The sequence below is a fragment of the Lycorma delicatula genome, chromosome 13 (assembly GCF_047948215.1).
Source record: "Lycorma delicatula isolate Av1 chromosome 13, ASM4794821v1, whole genome shotgun sequence".
Taxonomy (NCBI): domain Eukaryota; kingdom Metazoa; phylum Arthropoda; class Insecta; order Hemiptera; family Fulgoridae; genus Lycorma; species Lycorma delicatula.
In genome coordinates, this window is record NC_134467.1 from 47,254,635 (window position 1) to 47,281,238 (window position 26,604).

General features: G+C 30.7%; 1 protein-coding gene across 8 annotated transcripts in view; it reads left to right on the plus strand.

The window, feature by feature from the left end:
• LOC142333864 (uncharacterized) overlaps positions 1-26,604 on the plus strand; it is a 782,720-nt gene that overhangs the window by 473,199 nt on the left and 282,917 nt on the right. The gene's annotated exons all lie outside the window — the stretch shown is intronic.

The following is a 26,604-nucleotide window of genomic DNA, read 5'->3' on the forward strand; positions in this document are numbered from 1 at the left end:
GACCCTATAAGTTTTACTCTCTCGGCTATAGCTATATATTTTGGTATAGTAACGGTAAAGTATATAAATAGATAAAAAAAATCGGTCTAATTTTAGATTCCGCTCTTAAGGAAACATAAAAAAGAATTTTTTAACAAAAAAAGCACAAGATTTAAAATTATCCTACTCTACTAACGGGCATTTGTATGTGTGTCTGCCTGTCATCTGTGTCCGTCCTATTAGCTTAGGTAAGAAACACCGGAATGTACCGATCAGTATCGGAAAATCACGATTCGTTATTATACGTCTCGTGGCGGTCAGGTGTATACTTGTATTTTTCTTCCGCTAAAAACATCATCTTAAATTGAAAACGGTGCATATAAACTGAATAGCTTGCTGCTTGAAATGCCCCACGTAAAATTACGTTGATCATCTTTGGTTTCTCATAAAAAAAAACGATGGTGCTTGTGTTTGTTTATTTGATGTGCGTTCACATTTTTATTTTAGCTGCTGTTGGCGCAGAATAGACCAATAGTGTTGCGCCGGGCGGTTTTTCACGGCGACTACGCCTCAGCTGACTCTCTCTTGTTAGATGCAGACCGTTGTCAATTAATTTACAGATTATTTAGTATAATTTCTAAGCGTTTATTATTTTTATTTGTATTTTTACTTATTAATTTTATTTATTTAATCTTATTAATAAAAGGATTATTAGATAATATTCAGCGTTAAAAAAAAACGGATTATTTATTTAGCAGGAAAGATTCCTTGGCGCGCATCCGGCCAGCGCACGACGTGGTCTACTCTGCGCCAATAGCAGCAGCTGTACCGGCAATTACCACAGTCTGTTATGGTTAAATATTACATTTGTATTAACTATTAAATTTTTTATCTAATTACTCCTTAAGCCTATTAAAAAATAAAAGCATATAAATGTTCCGATATTTCTTTTCATAAAATATTTCTGTAAAATACTTGATAATTTCACAAATATGAGGATACGAACGGTTAAGGGTCCAGGAAGCAGAGCCGTCTGGCTAGAAGGTTGATTGAAGCGTGCCCTGACCGGCTACAACAATAAAATAATATTTAAAAAAATCGATGTACGTGTTCACATTTTTATTTTAGCTGCTATTGGCGCAGAGCAGACCAATGGTAGTGCGCCGGGCGGCTGCGCCCGGCGATAGTTAGAAAAATTGGAATTACAAGATATTTTGCATCAACAAGAATTTGCTTTACGTTTTATTTTACGATAATTTATTAAAAAAGAAAGAAAATGGTTATATATATATATATATATATATATATATATAACCATTTTTTTTCTTTATATATAAATAAATATTAATAATTGTTAATATTGTTATCATCCCGCTCTCAAGCATGCTAAAGGAGGCAAGATACGGTTGCAATATAAAATTGTGAGCAGGAGATAACAAACGGACACACCGTTTCTATATGGACGAGTTAAAAGATTTATTGAGGGACTGAACATCAGCTACAGGAACTGCTCAAATTTGTCGAAATGTTCGGCGCGGACATTGCAATGGAGTTAGCAATAAGTAAGTGCATAATAAACGCCATTGTGAAGGGAAAGTTCCATCGAGCGCAGAATTACGACCTGCAGCCCCAGGGTAGCATAGAAGCAATGAAAGACAAGGTAACGCATCTGTTCGTTCGCGGTGTACAAATTTTGATGCGTTATCAATAATTATTATCTAGGAGATAATTACGAGTTAATAAGGAAATTAAAAGGGAAAAAATCGTGAAAAAATTAAATAAAAATATATATCTATGTATTTATTTATATAAACATATTAATTGTATATATAACAATATTTTGAGGCTCTTTGATCTGTTGAACTATATGGGGTCACATTAATGTATGTTCTCATCCGAATAAAGTGATTTCATTGTTATTTTCCTCCGCCACCGCCGCCATATCCACCGCCGCCACCACCACCGCCACCAGGGCCACCAAATATACCTCCAAATCTATATCGATATCTACGAACTCTTTTATCTGAAAATAGAAATAATTAAAATTGTTACTCGCTATTAATTTTATAACTAAATAATATTATTACAAACATAACTATTTATATTTATTATATCCTGTACTTCCATTTAAAAAATATTGATAGCTGGTTGCATTCCGGTATAACAATATAATTTTAATACTTTTATCTAATAAAAAAAAAAAATAAAATTATAGAGAACAAATATTTTAATCAAACACCATCACAAGTAATGCACTAAAAATGAGTATATTATTGAAATGATTATACATAAAAGATTTCCAATTTAGAGTTAAGAAAAACTTCAAATTTACACAATACAACAATAGTTGCATGTGAAAAAATGTTCACATATTTAGCGTACGACAAGTCTTCTTACAATTTCAACAAAATTTTTTCTCATCCCTTGTCGTAAGGGATGATCATATCAAAAATTGTTTCAAAGATTTTTTGTGTTAATCATAGGAGTAACGTCCACTTTAAAACGATACGATACTGTGCCTATTAAGGGAGGTATGATTTTTTCTTCTTCGAAACCCAATTTTTTTCATCCCCTGGACAAACGGTTTCTGATACCAAAAAAACTTTTTTTTATTAGTTTTAGCCCCTTACCCTTAAGAATAGTAAGAACTTTAAACGAATTCGATATTTTACTTAAAAAGAAAGTTATAGCGATATATTTGTTTTTTCGGGAAAGCCCTCCCATTTCCACTTCCATGTTCCGATTTTCCCCATTAACGAACTCGACAGGGATAATGGGTCATTATATTTTACGTATCAATTTGAAAGTGATTGGTGCAAAATTTCGACAGTTTTCGTGTCCAAAAAAATTGATATATAAATGTTACGGTAGTTATCGTGTCCAAGAAAGTGGTGTTATATATATATATATATATATTATATATATATATATATAATATTTATTACAACCAGACCGATCTTAAAATTTTAGGTGTAAATAACTTTTTACTTCCTTGTACGAAGTAGGATTTAGAAGAAACAATGAACGGCATAGATGAAGTCCTACGCAAAAACTATCGCGTGAAAATAAACAAGAACAAAACAAAAGTAATGAAATGTAGTAGAAATAACAAAGATGGACCGCTGAATGTAAAAGTAGGAGGAGAAAAGATTACGGAGGTAGAAGAATTTTGTTATTTGGGAAGTAGAATTACTAAAAATGGACGAAGCAGGAGCGATATAAAATGCACAATAGCACAAGCTAAACGAGCCTTCAGTAAGAAATATAATTTGTTTACATCAAAAATTAATTTAAATGTCAGGAAAAGATTTTTGAAAGTGTATGTTTGGAGTGTCGCTTTATATGGAAGTGAAACTCGGACGATCGGAGTATCTGAGAAGAAAAGATTAAAAGCTTTTGAAATGCGGTGCTATAGGAGAATGTTAAAAATCAGATGGGTGGATAAAGCGACAAATGAAGAGGTATTGCGGCAAATAGATGAAGAAAGAAGCGTTTGGAAAAATATAGTTAAAAGAAGAGACAGACTTATAGGCCACATACTAAGGCATCCTGGAATAGTCGCTTTAATATTGGAAGGAAAGGTAGAAGGGAAAAATTGTGTAGGCAGGCCACGTTTGGAGTATGTAAAACAAATTGTTAGGGATGTAGAGGGTATACTGAAATGAAACGACTAGCACTAGATAGGGAATCTTGGAGAGCTGCATCAAACCAGTCAAATGACTGAAGACAAAAACACGTACGAAGTAAAGAAAATATATTGATCGCGAAAAATTTCTGTTCCCAGAATTCACGGAAATATTCATTTTCACCATCCGTGGATCTATTTTTACTAGCTTCGCCGTGACTTATGTACTTATATATCAAGCGCAACAGCAAATCGATTGCCTGTAGGGTATTGAAATTTTGTATTTAGGACTGTTGGAACATCTGTTTGAAGACCTCCCCTTTTGATTGCAGTCGACTTGATCAAAAGTATCCAAAAAAGCCCAAAATCCAAAAACATTTGGATTTTGACTTGTAATCGCTGTGAAATAAGCCCTCACTGAGAGCTTTTCAACGATATATCATAAGTGCTACTGATTTTCATCGGTTCCAGGATTGTAGCAAATAATATTTTAATTAATGAAATATTTGCACCGTATGAGGGAAGATACATCGGTTCGAATCCGATTTCTTTTTATAGTTCATTTTTTTTAAATTTAAATATATTAATAATTATTTACCTCTGATTGTAAAAAAGTTTTACAATAAATTATAATTCATTAACAACAATAAGACATTTAAAAAAATATGAAACAATATCAGAAGTTAGTAATGAAGTAAAATTTTACGTGCTTCATAAAAATGATCATTTAAAAAAAAAATGTGTATTTTCATTTTTATAGGCGTAGACGTAAGTCATGTGGTGTCCACATCGGGTTTATAGGGTTAGAATTGATTTTGAGTTATTTTTGAATCCCTGTTATTTGTTTAATTTCTCTGTAACAAAAGAAATCGACCTGATTTTTGGTGAGTGTAATCCTCACGTCAGTAAACTGATTCCTAGATTTTTATGATTAGAACTTGAAATTGGATGAAGAAAGGTAAAAAATATGTTGTATACAGATTCTAAATTTTTCCAATTCCGATAAAATAAACGAGCTCACCGGGCTGATTCAATGGTTAACTCGTCTTCGCTAATCATCTGATTTCGAAGTCGAGAAATCTAATGTTGAAATCCAAGTAAATGTAGAGATACTTTTATACAAGTTTCAATACTAGATCGTGGACCCTGGTGTTCTTTGGCTGTTGGGTTTCAATTAACCACATACCTCAGGAACGGTCGAACTGAGACTGTACTAGACTACACTTCATTTACACTCATACAAATCCTCATTCATCCTTCCTGAGGCTAAACAGTAACAGAAAGACTGTGCTATACGAAATATTTATTATATTTCGGCTTTCAAATACTCTTCATATAAATATTTAAAAACAGTTATTTGGATTTTTTAATTCCAATTATTTACGGAATGCCAAGGTATACGGCACCGTGGCTCAATCAATACAACCACTACCACCGTTACTGTATGTCTGACTGGCTCCACCTATCTCCGGTAACTTGATTAACAAATATAAAATAAAAAAATTTACCGCTACCGAAAACGCAAGTAACGATAATGGACGGGCTAAGCTGCGACGGATAGCTAGTTTTTATATAAAATAAAACGTTATAAAAAAATGTATAAAACAGAAAAATGTCTTTCATTTTATCTCTGATTTAAAATAAAGTTTAATGTTATTACTGGCAATGTAAAATGTTATTGTACCTGAAAAATTCAAATTTGTATTTGGTTATCACATTTTTTATTATAATTTGCTTAAAAATGAATTAATATACAATTCCGGAACGTGTTTTATTCAATTTTTAAAGTCAAAATCCATTAAATTTACCCCTTAGTTTAATTTCAAAAGTATTTTAGTTCGTCTTCTTTTTATTGTTGGAAGAGATATCAAAGGAAATTTCTCGAAAACTATAACTGCAAATTTTTCTAGTTAGAGATTGATAATTCGTTATAACGATTGTGCTATAAAACTATGCTTTTAAGAAATACGGTAAAAAAATTTATGTAATAAGAAATTCCGTTTTGACCGGGATTTGTAACAGTCATCTGCAAGCTCTGAGAGGTCAAGAACTTACCGCTCCACCGCGGTGATTGATGAAACGGTCAAATTTTTAGAAATTTGCATCTTTTTAATTTAATTTAATTATCTATTTTTTTTCTTTTCTAAGTTAATTTAGTAATTTTACCAAAAAAGGCTGATTTATCAAAAGTGTCTTTTTTTAAATAAAAAATAATATGTGTTAAAATTATGTTTATTCTGTACTTAAGTTTTCGGGAATTAATTATTATGGAACAGTCAGCGGTTCATTTTTAAAAATTTACATGAAACAATAATATCTAGTTAGGTAACCGATATGATTTTTAATTAATAACAGTTTTTTTCGCTGTTTTATGCAACTGAAAAAAAATCATGATTTTCAAACTTACAACGAAAATGTTATTAAAATTTATTATTCCTTTGGTAAAATACGTATGTATATATATATATAATGATATTTACATTTTTTCAAAAATGTTTGAAAGATAAATTTCACAAAAATTTCACAATAAAAAAATAAAATCATCTTCCACAGATGAGTAAAAATTTTTATAATTTATTTTATATTTAAATTAATAATATAACAATAAAAAAATAACTTACAGGGTTGAATTTCGCCGTCAATATCCTGGTAAAATTCAGCATCAACCAGGGCAATGTAAATGACATAAAATAATACAAGAAAGGTTAAAATAATAAAAGTTTTCTCCCTCATTGTTAAAAAAAAAAAAAAAAAACAATACCAAAAAATCAAATGATATTCTTCTGCTGGTGTTTATCAATTAAATACAAATTTTCAGTAAACCTACCCTTTTATATAAAGCTAATCTAAAGGATATGAGTGAAAACAATGCATAATAAATACAACAGATTAGATACGGTAATATGATATCATGTCGAGGAATACTTTTGCGGTTACAATTAACAAAGATAAAAAGAAAAAATATTCCATTCAGTAAAAGGAAGTACACAAATTTTGACGCTGTAATTTCTACTATCCCAGCTAAAGTTATGTATTCTGCTATAATAACGGGAAACTATATAATTCGGTAAAATAAAATATGTATACAAAATTGGTCATTTTTAAGTTTTATAAAAAGACATTAAAAAAAAGTTTTGTATAAAAAAAAAAATTAGGATCTAAAATTATACAATAAATTAAAAAAAAAAAAATTCATCCCACACGTAAAAACATGAGTATGTTTTTATTCTTTTTCTCTATCGTACTTTACATTAAACAACGTTTATTTCAAAAATGATGTGTAATATTTTTGAAGTTTCACAAGCATTATATAATTATTACCTTTATAAATTAATACATTAAATGAATTTTGAATTTAAATACAAAAATGTTAAATACATTATTTATGTTATGTTAAACACGAAAATTGAGAGCTTCATACTGACATGACTGACAAAGTCGACGTTGTTTTTACCTTTTGACGATCAGTTGTTAAAATTCATATTTCACTTATTATATTAATTTTTGTAGGAGATAATTATAATGTATAACACGTAAATGTCCCTGATGATGGATTAATATCCGAAAACGCTTGAACATAATAAAAACAGTTGGTAAGTGGAAATTATTATATGAGGCATGATTAATAATGAAATTAATTTACATTATATATGTATATTTTTAGTAAATCGTTTTTTTAAATCTATTTTCCACTTACAAAGTAAATATATATAAAAGGTGTAGAAGTATATATATTTAAAAAGTGTGTATATATATATATATATATATCGGAGAGGCGAAGAGATCTGTCAGGGATTCAACGTTTTGGGCTTCACTCATTCCCACCATTACAAGTGGAGAATATATAAGATTACAATAAAGTTCAATTAATAAAAATGAGTAGATAACTCGTACAATGAAATAATTACAAATGATAATTATCACTTATCAATAACTCAGCAGTACACGAATTAAAATATAAGATTAATTCAATTTAGAATTCAAATAATATTAAAACAACCTGCGATAGACCGAGGCTCAGGGAAATAACGAATTCGCGATCACCAGGACGTCTGTTCGATCTGGGTTCCAAAGCAAGACTGCCTTTTCTCAATATTCTCAAATAATATACCTACTGCATATTTCCTTTTCCTTATTAATTTTATGATACCCCTATCGTCCTGGGATCCCGACTACGTTGACAACCATGTGCCTACCTAGGCCTAAGCCTACCGCAATAAAACAATTTAAACCTTATTTTACAAAATATTACTAGTAATAGTACATTTCTTAAAACTACTAAAAATACAGATATTCTAAAGAATATTCTCATCGTTTTGTCGGCTCCACTGTACTTTAATCTCCGACATATATATATATATATATATATACACAGGGTAATTCAAAGAAACGGGAAATTTTAACAATTAAATAACGCTAATGAAAAATTTTTTTTAGAAAATGAATTTTATTTCATGTAATTGTACAAATGTTTTCATTTTAGAATACATACATTTTAGTTTATTTGTAAAGATGTCATCTTCCAGGTGACCTCCTCTTCTACCTAAACACTCACGAAGTCTCTTCGTTAAATTGTTCGTAGTTTGACGTAACATCTCGACTGGAATTTCCGCAATCGCTTCTCGGATCTTTGCCTTCAGTTCTTCCGTTGTAGCAGGTCTACTGTGTAACGCTTTGCTTTTAAGGTGACCCCGCAAAAAGTAATCGCAAGCTGAGAAATCAGGCGATCTGGGAGGTCATCTAACGTCACCGTTTCGTGAAATGACACGTTGTCCAAACAATCGGCGTACAGCTGCCATCGATATTCGTGCCGTATGTGACGTTGCTCCGTCTCGTTGAAACCAGGCTGTGTTAAGAATCGGTGAAAATCCATTTTCTTGTACCGCAACAAAGGTTTCAAGCACGGCAACGTAACGAGCCGACGTCACTGTAGTCGTAAGACCGTTGTCTTCCTCAAAAAAATAAGGGCCTATAACACCGTAAGATGACATAGCACACCACACGGTCGCTTTCTGGCTGTGCAATGGACGCTGGTGTAGCTGCGTAGGATTTTCTTGTGCCCGGTATCTGAAATTTTTCCTCGTTAACAAATCCACTGAGGTGGAAATGCACTTCGTCTGACATCCACAGTTCGCGAACAAACTCTTCGTTATCTTTTATCTTCTGAAGCGTTACATTACAGAATTGTGCTCGCACAACAGCATCGTTCGGTTTCAGTTCCTGGACGATCTGCAACTTGTATGGATGGATGGAATTGCAAGTTCTTCACTAACATTCTTCGAACGCTTAAACGATTGTAAAGATGCTGAGAGACGACGGATTGACCGATGTGGACTTCGTGTGACAGGATCTTGTAAAGCTTGAACATTCTGTGGTGTACGGACGGTTCTCTGACGGCCTGGAGGTTTATTTTTCATTCCTGAACCGGTTTCCTAAAAATTAGATATCCGTGTTTTAATTGCACGTGCTGATGGAACACGGTCTTTCCGTCCCAGATTAAAACGAAGGCGAAATTCTCTACGCGCTCCCTCCACACCGTCATTGTTTTTGTAAAACGCTTTCATAGCAAATGCACGTTGCGCACCATTCCAAGGATCATTGACAACAAAATGGCAGGTTAGGTTAGATAGGCTGGCGCCACTTATCAAGTGGTACGAATTGCCCACGGCTACAAGAAAACTTTCAACATTTCCAGTTTCATTGAATCACTCTGTATATATATATATATTTTTACATTGTTGTAACCGTTTTAATATTCAGTATTAATAGCAGAGAAAGTTAATGCAATACTTTTGCAGCAAACTACACGTCGGTTAAAAAGTAAATTATTTTTATTTTTTATAATAAACACGTATCGGTATTTCAGGGGATTATATAAGCATGTAGTTATGTATATGGACTTATGTAAGATTAAAAAACTAAATCACGGTCCCCGGACCGTTGACGTGGATTGTTGAATTGTTTGACAGATTTCTTGCTACTTACGATCTTCTATAGCAGCATACAATCCTCATCATTGTATTGTTACTATTAATGAAAGTCCTGTGCATCTTTTCGTTCGTGGTTTATAAATTTTGATATGTTATCAATAATTATTACATAGGAGATAATTACGAGTTAATAGGGAAATTAAAAGGGAAGAAATCGTGAAAAAAATTAAACATAAATCTATATCTATATATTTATTTATATAAACGTATTAATTGTATATATAACAATATTTTGAGGCGCTTTGATCTGTTGGACTATAAGGCGCAACATTTATGGAATGATGTTCTCATCTGAATAAAGCGAGTTCATTGTTATTTTTTTCCCCCTCCACCACCATATCCACCGCCACCACCACCACGCCAACCAGGGCCACCAAATATACCTCCAAATCGATATCGATATCTACGTACTCTTTTGTCTGAAAATAGAAATAATTAAAATTGTTACTCGCTATTAATTAGTTTTTATATAAAACTAGCTCTACCCGCCACGCTTCGCTGTGGCACATTGTTGCATGGATGCATGGATGAGAAATGAGAAACAAAACAAAGCATACGTTTCATAGAAGTTTAATTTTGCAATACTTGTGGATATACAATATTTTTTGTTTTTCCACTGCCTGCGTAGATATAAAGGCTATCTGGTTTGCCGACTCGGGAACACGCACATACAGTTGTCCATGTGAGAAGCAATCCGCATCTGAATCTAAACCGTACAATTCTAAAGATTGACCTTGAGCTTTATCGATTGTGATTGCAAATGCCGATCGAATTGGGAATTGCAATCGTTTAAATTGAAATGTTGTATCGGTCGGCATCATGGATGTTCGAGGAATAAGGACATCTTCACCTTTGAAAGGCCCCGTTAAAATCGTTGTTTCCACTACGTTAATCGTCAATTTCTTAACTGCAAGTCGCGTGCCGTTGCAGAGTTTTGGCTGATTATTATTTCTCAACAAGATAATTGACACACCTTTTTTTCAATTTTAATATGTGTGGTGGCATCCCTGGGAGATCAAGTGAGTTTAAAATTTCCGTAGGATAATTAACTACTTCATCTGCTTCCACAACGGTGTCTATCGACTTATATGTAATTTCCTCACTTTGAATGTTGGATTGAATAGAATAACATTATTAAGTCGATAGACATCTTTGCGGCAAGGATAGCTAGTTCACCGAGCCGATCGTGATTTCTATGATTAATTTGAATATCAGGAAATACTTTTTTGATCGGTTCTTCTTTCGATGTTACTAGATTACAAAAATTATCAGGAAATGATATTCGTCTAGACGTCTCATCGACCGGCAGCTGTCCGTTTCCAATGTCCAGTAACTGTCGTGAGAATACCTCAGCTGATGGATCGTTCTGCAACCGGTCACGCATATTCGTAGTCGACCGCAATGTACGTACGTGTCGCCACAGTGTTGAATATTTCAGGCGAGCATTTATTTCGTCTGCCGGTGTCGATCGAGAAATTACAGGCAATGTTTGCCTAAAATCTCCTGCGAGCAATATCAAAGCGTTCCCGAACGGTTGAACGTTTCCACGCAAATATCGTAACGATCGATCAAGAACTTTAAGCGATTTTTTATGCGCCATCGTGCATTCATCCCAAACAATGAGTTTACATTTTTGTAATACTTTTCCCATACAGGATGCTTTGGAAATATTGCACGCGGTAGTCTCGATAATTTGCACGTTTAATGGCAACTTCAGAGCTGAATGCGCAGTCCTTCCACCTGGTAGCAGACGAAGCAAGAGCTAAGGCTATGTCATTTTTTGATCGAACCGTTGCTAGAATCGATCTAATGAGGAATGTTTTCTCAGTTCCTCCTGGCACATCCAAGAAGAAGGTCCCCCCAACTCCGTCATTTATCATTTGCATTATGCGATCGTAAATGCTTTTCTGTTCACTCGTTAATTTGGGAATGTTTGATCGGACATATGACTGAAGATCACCGATGTTGTAACTCTGTTCACGGCGTAAATCCACATCAAATGAAGCAATCGCAGCTCGGGTGGGTGCTGGCATTCCCGATCGACTAACAACTTTATTTGCATTAGCTAAGCGCTTCAATATTTACCAATGCTTCGTTGTAAATGCCTTCTGCAAATTCAGACAAAAGTGAATATTTAACCTAACAAAGGATTTTTTGTTCATTATGTAGGGATATTATTTTCTGTGTATTTGGTTATTTCGACTTTTTTTGTTTGCATAGTCTTAAGTCTATCTGGGCTATAAGAAAGTCGGGTGTTTTAATTTATTTACTGTAAGTCATCCTTCTTGGTGGCTTTTCTTTTTGTTTTGGTGTTTTTTTTTGTTTTTTTTTTAATAAAATACAGATATTTTAGCTGTTAAATATAATTCAAAGAAATTTGTTACTTAATCAGTTGTGATTTTGTTTACATTAGTATCTGATTTATTAGCATCTTATTTATTAAAAAACTGTACAAATTAAAAATACATTGATAGATTTATTGAAAATAGATGAAAACAATTTTTGACGCGGGTTATATATCGTGCTAAATTTTTTTTATTTTACGAAAATAGTTTGATTTATCAAAAGTTTCTTTTTTTAAATAGAAAATAATATAAGTGATAAAAGTATGTTTATTCTATATTTAAGTTTTCGGTAAATGAATAATTATGAAACAGTCAGCGGTTCATTTTTTTTTAAATTTACATGAAACAATTATATTTAGTTAGGTAACCGATATGATTTATAATTAAAAACAGTTTTTTTCGCTGTTTTATGTCAATGAAACAAAAAATCATGATTTTCAAACTTACAATTTATTATTCATTTGGTAAAATACATAAGTATATATATATATATATATATATATATATATATATATATATATATAAAGATTCTTGCATTTTTTCAAAAATGTTTAAAAAACAAAATTTCACAATTAAAAATTAAAATCTACTACAGTTGAGTAAAATTTTTTTATAATTTATTGAATATTTAAATTAGTAATATAACAATAAGAAAGATAACTTACAGGGTTGAATTTCGCCGTCAATATCCTGGTAAAATTCAGCGTCAACCAGGGCAATGTTAAGAACATAAAATAATACTAGAAAGGTTAAAATAATAAAAGTTTTCTCTTTCATTATTAAAAAAAAACCAAAAAAAACAGAATACCAAAAAATCAAATGATATTCTAATACTGGTGTTTACCAATTATATACAAATTTTCAGTATTACCCTTTTCCCTGTTATATAAAGCTAATCTAAAGGATATGAGTGAAAACAATGCATAATAAGTACAACAGATTAGATACGGTAATATAATATCATGTCGAGGAGTAATTTTGCGGTTTAATTTAACAAAGACAAAAACAAAAAATATTCGATTCGGTACAAGGAAATACTCAAATTTTGACGCTGTAATTTCTACTATCCCAGCTAAAGTTATATATTCTGCTATAATAACGGGAAACTATATAATTCGGTAATTAATTATATAATTTTTAACTATATAATTTAATTATATTTAACTATATAATTCTTTTTTTCAAAAAATCAACTCACCACGTAAAAAATTGAGTATGTTTTTGTTCTTTTCCTCTATCTTACTTTAGATTAAATAACATGTATTTCAAAAATGATACCTAGGATTTAAAGCTATGTAATATTTTTGAAGTTTCACATGCATTATAATTATTTCCTTTATAAATTAATGCGTTAAACGAATTTTGAATTTAAATACAAAAATGATAAATACATTATTTATGTTATTTAAACATAAAAATTGGGAGCTTCACACTGACATGACGGACAAAGTCGACATTGTTTTTACCTTTTGACGATCAGTTATAAAATTCATATTTCACTTATTATATAACGAATTTTGAAGAAAATAATTATAATCAATAACAGATAAATATCCCTGATTATGGATTATTATCCGAAAGCGCTGGGACATAACAATAAAAACAGTTGGTAAGTGGAAATTATTACATCGATACCGATGGGGTATGATTAATAATAAAATTAATTTACATTATATTTGTATATTTTTAGAAAATAGTTTTTTTAATCTATTTTTCACTTAAAAAAATATATATATATATATATATTATATTTATACGTTTACTTTGCTGTAACCGTTTTAATATTCAGTGTTAATAGCAGAGAAAGTTAATGTAAAACATTTGCAGCAAACTACAAGTCAATTATTTTAAGGGGAAAAAAGGTAATTTTTTTTAATACTAAACGTATCGGTATTTTAGAGGATTATATAAGCATGTAGCTACGTATATGGACGTATGTAAAATTAAAAAACTAAGTCGAGGCGCACGGTCCCCGGATGTATTGTTTTTTAATTATTAGACAGATTTCTTGGTACTTACCTATAGCGGCATACAATCCTCATCATTGTATCGTTACTATTAACGAAAATACAGCGCTTCTGTTCGTTGACGGTTAACAAATTTTGATGCGTTATCAATAATTATTACCTAACAGATAATTACGAGTTAATAGGGAAAATAAAAGGGAAAAAATCTAAAAAAAATTAAACGAATATATATCTATTTATTTATTTACGTAAAAATATTATTTGATTACACAGTAATATTTATGCACTTTGATCTGTTGGACTATATGGGATCACAATTATGGAATTGTGTTCATTTTTACTTTCCTCTTCCTCCGCCGACGCCATTGTTTCCACCTCCACCTCCGACACCGCCAGTAAATATACCTCCAGCACGATTTCTAAGAACTCTTTTGTCTGAAAATAGAAATAATTAAAATTGTTACTCGCTATTAATTTTATAACTAAATAATATTATTACAAACATAACTATTTATATTTATTATATTCTATACTTCATTTTGGTATAACAATATAATTTTAAACATTTATCTAATAAAAAAAAATAATAATATAGAGAATAAATATTTTAATCAAATACCGCCACAAGTAATGCACTAAAAATGAGTAGATTATTGACATAATTATACGTAACATAAACATCACACGCATACAGATTCACTCTTATCTACCGGTAAATAATGATAAAATAAAATATAGCAGAAACGTTAATTGTAAAGCCATATTGTACAAAAATGAAAATTCCTTGTGGTTCGCTGGAAAGCGAATGTAGATTTTACCTGTGCTAAGTAGGGTATAAAAAAGATTTCCACTTTAGAGTTAAGAAAAACTTCAAATTTACTCGATACAACAATTTTTGTCATCCCTTGTCGTAAGAGTAGGTCACGTAAAAATTTTTTTCAAAATTTTTTTGTTTTTTTCAGATGACTAACGTCCACTTAAAAACGATTTGATACGGTGCCTATTAAGGAAGGTATGATTTTTTGATCTTAGAAACCCCATTTTTCCACCCCCTTGGCATATGGTTGGTGATATCAGAAATTTATTTAGATGGGTTTTAAGCCCTTACCCAAAGAGTAGTAGAAACTTTAAACGAATTCCATATTTTAGTTAATAAGAAAGTTACAGCGATATTTTTGTTTTTTTTTGAGAAAGCCCTCCCATTTCCACCTCCGATTTTTCTCATAAACGAACTCGACCGAAAGAATGGGTCATTATATTTTATGTATCAATTTGAAAGTGATTGGCGCAAAATTACAACAGTTATCGTGCCCGCAATTAAGTGAAATATATATATATATATATATATATATATATATATATATATATATAAATGTATAAATAAACCTTTGAACTGATGGTGGTTTTGGGATCTAGGGAATGTGAAACACGAAGATATGTCGAATCATCGTACCCGTTACAATAAGTAGCTTTCTTATGAAATTTACCTAAAAGAGAGATAAGAAGTAAAATTAATAGTTTCACAATACAACACTTTTGTAATTGCATTTAATTAAACCAGACCGATCACAAACTGCCGAAGTGTAAATACAATTTTTACTTCCTTCTACGAAGTAAAGGAACTATATTGATCGCGAAAAATTTCAGTTTAGCTCGGAGATAATCATTTTCACCGGTTTCCGCTTGACATATATACTTATGTATCTCGAGTAACACAAACATGATTAGCCGTAGGATATTTAAAATTTTGGACTTAGCAATATTGCAACATCTATTTGAGCACCTCCCGTTTTAATTGCAATCGGCTGTATCAAAAGTGTCTAAAAAAAAACAAAATCCAAAAAAAAACATGGATTTTGAGCTTTGTTAACTAGAATAATAAGCCCTCATTGAGAGCTTTTCTGTTATAGTAATGATACCAAAGAAAGCAGGGGCAGATGAATGTGAAGAATACAGAAAAATTAGTTTAACTAGTCATGCATCAAAAATCTTAACTAGAATTCTGTACAGAAGAATTGAGAGGAGAGTGGAGGAAGTGTTACGAGAAGACCGATTTGGTTTCAGGAAAAGTATACGGACAAGGGAAGCAATTTTAGGCCTCAGATTAATAGTAAAAGGAAGATTAAAGAAAAACAAATCGACATACTTGGCGTTTATAGACCTAGAAAAGGCATTCGATAACGTAGACTGGAATAAAATGTTCAGCATTTTAAAAAAGTTATGGTTCAAATACAGAGATAGAAAAACAATTGCTAAAATGTACAGGAACCGAACAGCAACAGTAACAATTGAAGAACAGAAGAAAGAAGCCGTAATAAGAAAGGGAGTCCGACAAGGATGTTCCTTATCTCCGTTTCTTTTTAATCTTTACATGGAACTAGCGGTTAATGATGTTAAAGAACAATTTAGATTCGGAGTAACAGTAGAAGTGAAAAGATAAAGATGCTACGATTTGCTGATGATATAGTATTTCTAGCCGAGAGTAAAAAGGATTTAGAAGAAACAATGAACGGCATAGATGAAGTCCTACGCAAGAACTATCGCGTGAAAATAAACAAGAACAAAACAAAAGTAATGAAATGTAGTAGAAATAACAAAGATGGACCGCTGAATGTAAAAATAGGAGGAAAAAGATTATGGAGGTAGAAGAATTTTGTTATTTGGGAAGTAGAATTACTCAAGATGGACGAAGCAGGAGCGATATAAAATGCCGAATAGCACAAGGAAAACGAGCCTTCAGTAAGAAATATAATTTGTTTACATCAACAATTAATTTAAATGTCAGGAAAAGATATTTGAAAGTGTATGTTTGGAGTGTCGCTTTATATGGAAGTGAAACTTGGACGATCGGAGTATCTGAGAAGAAAAGATTAGAAGCTTTTGAATTGTGGCGCTACAGGAGAATGTTAAAAATCAGACGGGTGGATAAAGTGACAAATGAAGAGGTATTGCGGCAAATAGATGAAGAAAGAAGCGTTTGGAAAAATATAGTGAAAAGAAGAGGCAGACTTATAGGCCACATACGAAGGCATCCTGGAATAGTCGCTTTAATATTGGAAGGTCAGGTAGAAGGGAAAAATTGTGTAGGCAGGCCACGTTTGGAATATGTAAAACAAATTGTTAGGGATGTAGGATGTAGAGGGTATACGGAAATGAAACGACTAGCACTAGATAGGGAATCTTGGAGAGCTGCATCAAACCAGTCAAATGACTGAAGACAAAAAAAAAAGTAAGCTATTCATGGATATATTATAAGTTGTACTGATTTTCATTGCTTCCAGGGTTATAGGCAAATAAATTTTTTATTAATGAAATATTTGGAAGACACATCGGTTCGAATCCGATTTCTTTTTATATTTATTTATTTTTTTTATTTAAATATGTTAATATTTACCTCTGATAGTAAAAAATGTTTTACAATAAATTATAATTCTTTAACAGCAATAAAACATTTAAAAAAATATTTAACAATATCAGAAGTTATTAATGAATCAAAATTTTATGTTCTTCATAAAAATCTTCATTTAAAAAAAAAAATGTGTATTTGCATTTTAATAGGCGTACAGGTAAGTCATGTGGCATCCACATCGGATTTTTAGGGTTCGAATCGATTTTTGAGTTATTTTTGAAATCCGGTTATATGTTTAATTTCTCGGTAACAAAAAAAATCAACCTTCAAGAGTGTAATCTTCATGTCAATAACTGAATTGTAGATTTTTAATTGAACCTAGAAATCGGATGAAGATAGGTAAAAGAATGTTGACCACTGATGGTATTTTTTTCTCCAGCCCTCTAGTTAGACCAGCCCACCGGCCCGGTGGATAACTTCATAAAATATCACTTTTGTAATTGGATTTATTAGAACCAGACAGATCATAAAATTCCCTGGTGTAAATACACTTTTTGCTTCCTTGTACGAAGTATAGGAACTACATTGATCGCGAAAAATTTCGGTTTACAGAATTCACAGAAATATTCATTTTCACCATCCCTGGATCCATTTTCACTAGCTTCGCCGTGACGTATGTGCTTATATACCTCGCGTAACACAAAAACTATTGTAGGGTGTTGAAATTTTGTATTTAGGACTGTTGTAACATCTAGTTGTGCACCTTTCATTTTCATTGCGATCGACTGGACCCAAGTGTCCGAAAAACACAAAATAAGCCCTCATTGAGAACTTTTCAACGACATAAGTGATATCGATTTTTATTGGTTCCAGAGTTAAAGCCAAATAAAATTTTAATTATTGAATTATTTTAGAATTTAGATTTTAGAAAGGGGACATCGGTTCGAATCAGACTTCTTTTCCTTTTTTAACTTTTTTTTTAAATTTAAATATGTTGATTTATTAACAACTACTAATCTCTGAATTTTATCCTTACTTTCGTGAGGTAGTGGCAGAGTTTTAACCTTTCATCCGTAAGGTCCGTTTTTGAATTACGATCATTTTTATAAATTTTATATTATTTTTATTCCACACTCCAACGCCCAGGCCATTTGAAATTTATTTATCCATAATTCTGATATGTATATTAAATCGATTCATTTCTGTACGTCTGTTACTCTTTTACGCAAAAATTACTCGATCGATTGAGCTGAAATTTTGAATAAAGATAGTTTTTATGCCTGGAAAGAACATAAGTTTATTTCGGTTTCGAAGTTTTTCACAATCATAAGAGGGTGGGTGTTTGAAATTTATTTTTATTTCTTTATTTCCTAGATTTTACATTATTACATGTACAGTAGTTGACAATATAAGATAGTAAATAATATTAAAAACAATTCTCTTTGATAATAGGATCATTGCCAGTAAAACAAAATGACTGCCAGCAACAAGAATAGCATAAGTAACAAAAAAAAGGAACAAATTTTTTACTATTTTTGATGATTCGATTACTGTTTACATGATGTATTATTGAAAAAATTGAATTATTCATGTTACATAATAAATCTTTAAAAATGGATGTTGTCGTAAACATAATTATTACGTCAGTAAAATAAATAATATTAATATAATTATTATAAAATAATAATACTAAATAATAATAATATAATATTAATATTAATAATATATATATTAATATAATATTAATAATAATATATAATAAATAATAATAATAATAATTATTATTAATATAATTATTAACACAAAAGTATAAAATAGTTTTAATGTGTGTGAATACATGCAGTTCAAAGGGGTTAATTAATTTAAGGCGAGAGAATATTGTTGTTACGTTTCACCCATGTTCATTAACAAGAGAGGTGATAATTTTTTACTGCCTTGTACAAAGTAAAGGAAGTATTGTGATCGCGATTTCTTATTTCAAGGGAAATATCCATTTTGACCGTCTCTGCATTTTGACTAGTTTTGGCATGACGTCTGTACGTACGTATAACCGAATGTATAAGTTAAAAACTATTAGCCACAGGATGTTGAAATTTGCCATTTAGGACTGTTGTAACATCTATTTGTTCACCTCCGCTTTTGATTGCAATCGACTGGACCAAAAGTGTCCAAAAAAGTCTAAAATCCAAAAACATTTCGACTTTGAGCTTTTTTAATCGAGTAATAAGCCCTCATTGAGGGCTTTTCAACGATATATCATAAGTGCTACTGATGAAAATAAATGTTTTATTAATGAAATATTTGGATGTTATAAGGGAAGACACATCGGTTCGAATCCGGTTTCTTTTTATATTTAATATTTTTTTTTAATTTAAATGTATTAATCATTATTAACCTCTGATTATAAAAAATGTTTTACAATAAATTATAATTCTTTAAATAATATGAAACGATATCAGAAGTTATTAACGAAGTAAAATTTTACACGGTTCATAAAAATCTTTATTTAAAAAAAAATATGTATTTGCATTTTAATAGTCGTTCAAGTAAGTCGTGTGATGACCACCTCGGATTTTTAGGGTTAGAATTGATTTTTGAGTTATATTTGAAACCCCCGTTATTTGTTTAATTTCTCGCAATTTTTGGTGAGTGTAATCTTCATTTCAATAAACCGATTTGTAGATCAGTGGACCTTATATATAATTGGACCTTGTAATTCGAAAAGAAAGATAAAATAAATGCGATCGCTAATTGTAAATTTTTCCAATCCCGACTGTAGTAAACGAGATCATCGGGCTGGACTAGCGGGTAACTCGTCATCTCAAATTATCTGATTTCGAAGTCGAGAGTTCTAATGTAGAAATCCTAGTAAAGGTGGAGATACTTTTATACAGATTTGAATACTAGATCGTGGACACCGGTGTTCTTTGGCGGTCGAGTTTCAATTAATCACACATCTCAGGAACGGTCGAACTGAGACTGTACAAGATTACACTTCATTTACATTCATACATATCCTCATTCATCCTTCCGGAGCTAAACAGAAACAGAAAGACTGCAGTAAACGAAATATTTAGTGTATATCGGCGTTCAAATACTCTTTATATAAATATTTAAAAACTGTTATTTTAATTTATTTAATTCTAATTTTTTTACGGGTGCGAAGGTTTACAGCGCTGTGGCTCAACCACCGTAGACGCTTCCACCGTTACTGTGCGTGTGTTTGTCTCCACCTGTCTCAGATAACTTGACTAATAAACATAAAATAAACGATTGACCGCTGCCGGAAACGCAAGTATCAAAATTGGTCCGGCGAAGCCGCGACGGATAGCGAGTTTTTATATAAAATAAAATGTTATAAAAAAATTTATAAAACAGAAAAATGTTTTTCATTTTTTCTCTGTTTTAAAATAGAATTTTATTCGATTACTTCCAATGTAAAATGTTATTGTACCTCAAAACTTGAAATTTATATTTGGTTATCTAATTTTTTTTATTAAAAATTTCTTAAAAATGAATAGATATACAATTCTGGAACGTGTTTTATTCAATTTTTTAAGACAAAAACCATTACATTTATCCCTTAGTTAATTTCAAAGAATTTTAGTACGACTTCTTTTTATTGTTGGTAGAGATATCAAAGGAAGTTTTCCGAAAAATATAACTGCAAATTTTTCTAGTTAGAGATTTATTATAACGATTGTGATTGAAAACTGTGCTTTTAAGAAATACGGTAAAAAATTTTAAGTAATGACAAATTCCGTTTCGACCGGGATTTGTACCTAGTAGTTTGCGAGCTCTGAAAGGTCGAGGTGCTTCCGCTCCAAAGCGGTGATTGATGAAACGGTCAAATTTAAAAATCTTTTTTATTTGATTTAATTATATTTTTTTTGGTTTCCTAAGTTAATTTAGTAATTTTACCAAAAAAGTCTGATTTATCAAAAGTTTCTTTTTTTAAATAGAAAATAATATAAGTGTTAAAAATATGTTTATTCTATACTTAACGTTTGGAGAAATTAATTATTATGGGACAATCAGCGGTTCATTTTTTTATGAAATTTCATCAATCAATCATACTAGTTAGGAACCGACATAATTTTTAATTAAAAACAGTTTCTTTCGCTTTTTTATGTCATAATTTTCAAACTTACAACGATTTTTTTATTAAAATTTATTATTCATTTCGTAAAATACATAAGTATATATATATATATATATATATATATATATATATATATATATAAAATAATACTTGCATTTTTTCAAAAATGTTTGAAAGATAAAAATTTCACAATAAAAAATTAAAATCATCTATTACATATGAGTAAAATCTTTTATAATATATATAATATTTAAATTAATAATGTAACAATAAAAAAATAACTTACAGGGTTGAATTTCGCCGTCAATATCCTGGTAAAATTCAGCATCAACCAGGGCAATGTTAATGACATAAAATAATACAAGAAAGGTTAAAATAATAAAAGTTTTCTCCCGCATTGTTAAAAAAAAAAAAAACAATACCAAAAAATCAAATGATATTCTACTGCTGGTGTTTTCAGTAAACCTACCCTTTTATATAAAGCTAATCTAAAGGAAATGAGTGAAAACAATGCATAATAAATACAACAGATTAGATACGGTAATAAGATATCACGTCGAGGAATAATTTTGCGGTTACATTTAACAAAGATAAAAAATAAAAAAATATTCCATTCAGTAAAAGGAAATGTACAGATTTTGACGCTGTAATTTCTACTATCCCGGCTAAAGTTATGTATTCTGCTATAATAACGGGAAACTATATAAAATATGTATACAAAATTGGTCTTATTTTTTTTATTTTTTTATTTATTTTTTTTTAATACAACCCACCACGTAAAAATCGGAGTATGGTTTTGTTCTTTTTCTCTATCTTACTTTAGATTAAATACCGTGTATTTCAAAAAAAATATCTAGGATTTAAAGCTCTGTAATATTTTTGAAGTTTTAGGTACGTTGATTAATTGTACACGAAATGAAAGAGCAACTAAACAGTTTCAGATGCATAAAAACTTATAGACTGTTTCTTGTACCATCCGCTTGAAAGCGCTAGTAGCAAAGCTTTACTTTCATGTTATGATAATACCGACATTTAATTGATATACGTGTATGTAAGTATAAGATTTCCACTGTCCATATCGAAGATGTATATCGTATAACGTCTGAAAAGTTTAAGACGAGATATATCGAATGTTCATGATCGTGTTACCGGTTCTACATATCCCACCTTACCTTTCGTACCGAAGACCATATAAGATCATTTAACTTGACGCATACAGTTACAATATCAGGATTCCCACTATCCTTACTTACCTTACGGACAGCGTAAAAAGTTTTTTTTTGTTAATTTTCACAGAATTTCTTTGACTGAAAAAATTATTCAAAATCAAGGAACCACAACGAAAAGCAGTTGCGTCGATTGAAACAAGATTTATTTCTGTCGGGTTAATAGGAAAAAGGTTTTGCGTGAACGACAAAAAAAAATTATATAAATACGGGTCGAATATATAATATCTTTTTTGAATTCGGTTAATAACAAATTTTTCAAAAAATCTCTCCCGTTACATTTTTTTTTTTGTCTTCAGTCATTTGACTGGTTTGATGCAGCTCTCCAAGATTCCCTATCTAGTGCTAGTCGTTTCATTTCAGTATACCCTCTACATCCTACATCCCTAACAATTTGTTTTACATACTCCAAACGTGGCCTGCCTACACAATTTTTCCCTTCTACCTGTCCTTCCAATATTAAAGCGACTATTCCAGGATGCCTTAGTATGTGGCCTATAAGTCTGTCTCTTCTTTTAACTATATTTTTCCAAACGCTTCTTTCTTCATCTATTTGCCGCAATACCTCTTCATTTGTCACTTTATCCACCCGTCTGATTTTTAACATTCTCCTATAGCGCCACAATTCAAAAGCTTCTAATCTTTTCTTCTCAGATACTCCGATCGTCCAAGTTTCACTTCCATATAAAACGACGCTCCTAACATACACTTTCAAATATCTTTTCCTGATATTTAAATTAATTGTTGATGTAAACAAATTATATTTCTTACTGAAGGCTTCTTTAGCTTGTGCTATTCGGCATTTTATATCGCTCCTGCTTCGTCCATCTTTAGTAATTCTACTTCCCAAATAACAAAATTCTTCTACCTCCATAATCTTTTCTCCTCCTATTTTCACATTCAGCGGTCCATCTTTGCTATTTCTACTACATTTAATTAATTTTGTTTTGTATTTGTTTATTTTCATGCGATAGTTCTTGCGTAGGACTTCATCTATGCCATTCATGGTTTCTTCTAAATCCGTTTTTACTCTCGGCTAGAATTACTATATCATCAGCAAATCATATCATCTTTATCTTCTCACCTTGTACTGTTACTCCGAATCTCAATTGTTCTTTAACATCATTAACTGCTAGTTCCATGTAAAGATTAAAAAGTAACGGAGATAGGGAACATCCTTGTCGGACTCCCTTTCTTATTACGGCTTCTTTCTTATGTGCTTCAATTGTTACTGTTGCTGTTTGGTTCCTGTACATGTTACATAAAATTTGAATATATATTATTTGGTCTTTTGCTTTTTCCCAGTTAATTTTTTTTTAAATCCTTGATAATTTTTTTTTTTGTAGTTTATATAGACCATTATTAAGAAACATCTATACATATTTTTTTAATTGTGTACCGTAATCCTAATACAGCGAAGAAGCTTATTGAAAATGTTATTTTTTCTTAATTTACGTTTTATTGAAGGCAAACTTCAATACTTCAAGGTTTTCAACTTAAGGTAAACTTAACAAGGTAAACTTGTTAAGTTTAAAAATTGTAAGTGAATTTTTTAAGTTAAAATTATGTATTAATTATATAATATTTTCCACTTACCAACTATTTTTATTATGTCCGAACGGTTTCGGATATTAATTCATCATCAGGAATATTTATGTGTTATACATTATATATTTATTTCCTTTATAAATAATTAACACATTAATTGAATTTTGAATTTAAATACAAAAATGATAAATACATTATTTATGTTATGTTAAAAATAAAAATTGAGATCTTCACACCGACATGACGGACAAAGTCGACATTGTTTTTACCTTTTGACGATCAGTTGTTAAAATTCATATTTCACTTATTATATAACGAATTTTGAAGAAAATAATTATAATCCATAACACATAAATGTCCCTGATAATAGATTAATATCCGAAAACGCTTGAACATAATAAAACCAGTTGGTAAGTGGAAATTATTATATGAGGCATGATTAATAATGAAATTAATTTACATTATATATGTATATTTTTAGAAAATAGTTTTTTAAATCTATTTTCCACTTACAGAAAAGTGTATATAATTATTATAATTATACTTTGATATATATATATATCAATTTTATATTATATATGCGTATATATATACCTTTACTTTGCTGTAACCATTTTAATATTCAGTATTAATAGCAGAGAAAGTTAATGCAATACTTTTGGAGCAAATTACATGTCAATTATTGTAAGGGGAAAAAAGGTAAATTTTTTTAATATTTTTAAAATAAACAAGTATCGGTATTTCAGAGGATTATGTAAGCATGTAGTTACGTATATGAACGTATGTAAGATTAAAAACTAAATCGAGGCGCACGGTCATCGGATGGATTGTTGAATATTTTGACAGATTTCTTGTTACTTAGGATCTCCTATAGCGACATCCAATCCTCATCATTGTATTGTAATATTAACGAAAATACAGCGCTTCTGTTCGTTGACGGTTTACAAATTTTGATGCGTTATCAATAACTATTACCTAGACGATAATTACGAGTTAATAGGGAAATTAAGAGGGAAAAAATAATGAAAACATTAAACAAAAATCTATATCTATTTATTTATTACGTAAAAATATTTGTTGTTTATAAAAGAATCTTTTGAGGAAAAAGGCACTTTGATCTGGTGGACCTCGTAGGGTGACATTTATGGAATATGTTGTCATCCGAATAAAGTGAGTTCATTGTTATTTTCCTCTCCGGCGTGGAAGAGAGGCATCATCACCGAAGTCTCTCTGACCTCCTCCCAAACTGCCACAAAATATACCTCCACAACCATCGCTACGAACTCTTCTATCTGAAAATAGAAATAATTAAAATTGTTACTCGCTATTAATTTTATAACTAATTTTATATTTTTACAAGCGTAACTGTTTATCTTTATTATATTCTGTTATTCCATTTAAAAAAGATTAATATCCGGCTTCATTTTGGTATATCAATATAATTTTAAAAATAATAATATAGAGAATAAATATTTTAATCAAATACCATCACTAAAAATGAGTATAATATTGACATAATTAATTATACGTAGCATAAACATCACACAGATACAGATTCACTCTTGTCTACCAATCAAATAATTGTTAAATAAAACATAACAGAAACGTTAATTGTGAAGCCATATTGTACAAAAATGAAAATTCCTAGTGGTTCACTGGAAAGCGAATGTAGATTTTACCTGTGCTAAGTAGGGGATAAAAAAGATTTCCACTTTAAAGTTAAGAAAAACTTCATATTTACACAATACAACAATAGTTGCACGTGAAAAAATGTTTTGCATGTTTAGCATACGACAAGCCTCATCTTCTTACAATTTCAGGAAAGTTTCGGTCATCCTTTGCGATAAGGGCCGGTTCAAAGGGTTAAACCAACCCTTTACGGGTTAAAAATAATTGCTTCAAAAGTTTTTTATTGTTTAGATGACTAACGTCCACTTTAAAACGATTCGATACTGTGCCTATTAAGGGAGGTATGATTTTTTGGTTTTCTAAACCCGATTTTTTCCACCCCCTGGACCGATGGTTTCTGATATCAAAAAAACTTTACTTTGATTAGTTTTAGCCCCTTACCCTTAAGAAGAGTAGAAACTTTAAACGAATACGATAATTACTTAATAAGAAAGTAGTAGCGGTATTTTTGTTTCTTCGGGAAAGCCCTCCCATTTTCACTTGCGGTTATCCCTATAAACGAACTCGACCGAGAGAATGGGTCATTATATTTTATGTATCAATTTTATAGTGATTGTCGCATAATTACGACAGTTTTCGTGTCCAAAAAAAGTGATATATAAATAAACCTTTGAACTGGCGGTGGTTTTGGTGTGTGGGAAATTTGAAACGAGATCACATGTCAAATGATGGTACCCATTACAATACGTAGCTTTCTTATGAAATTTATCTAAACGAGAGATAAATACTAAAAATAATAAGTTCATAATATAACACTTTTGTAACTGACTTTATTAAAAACCAG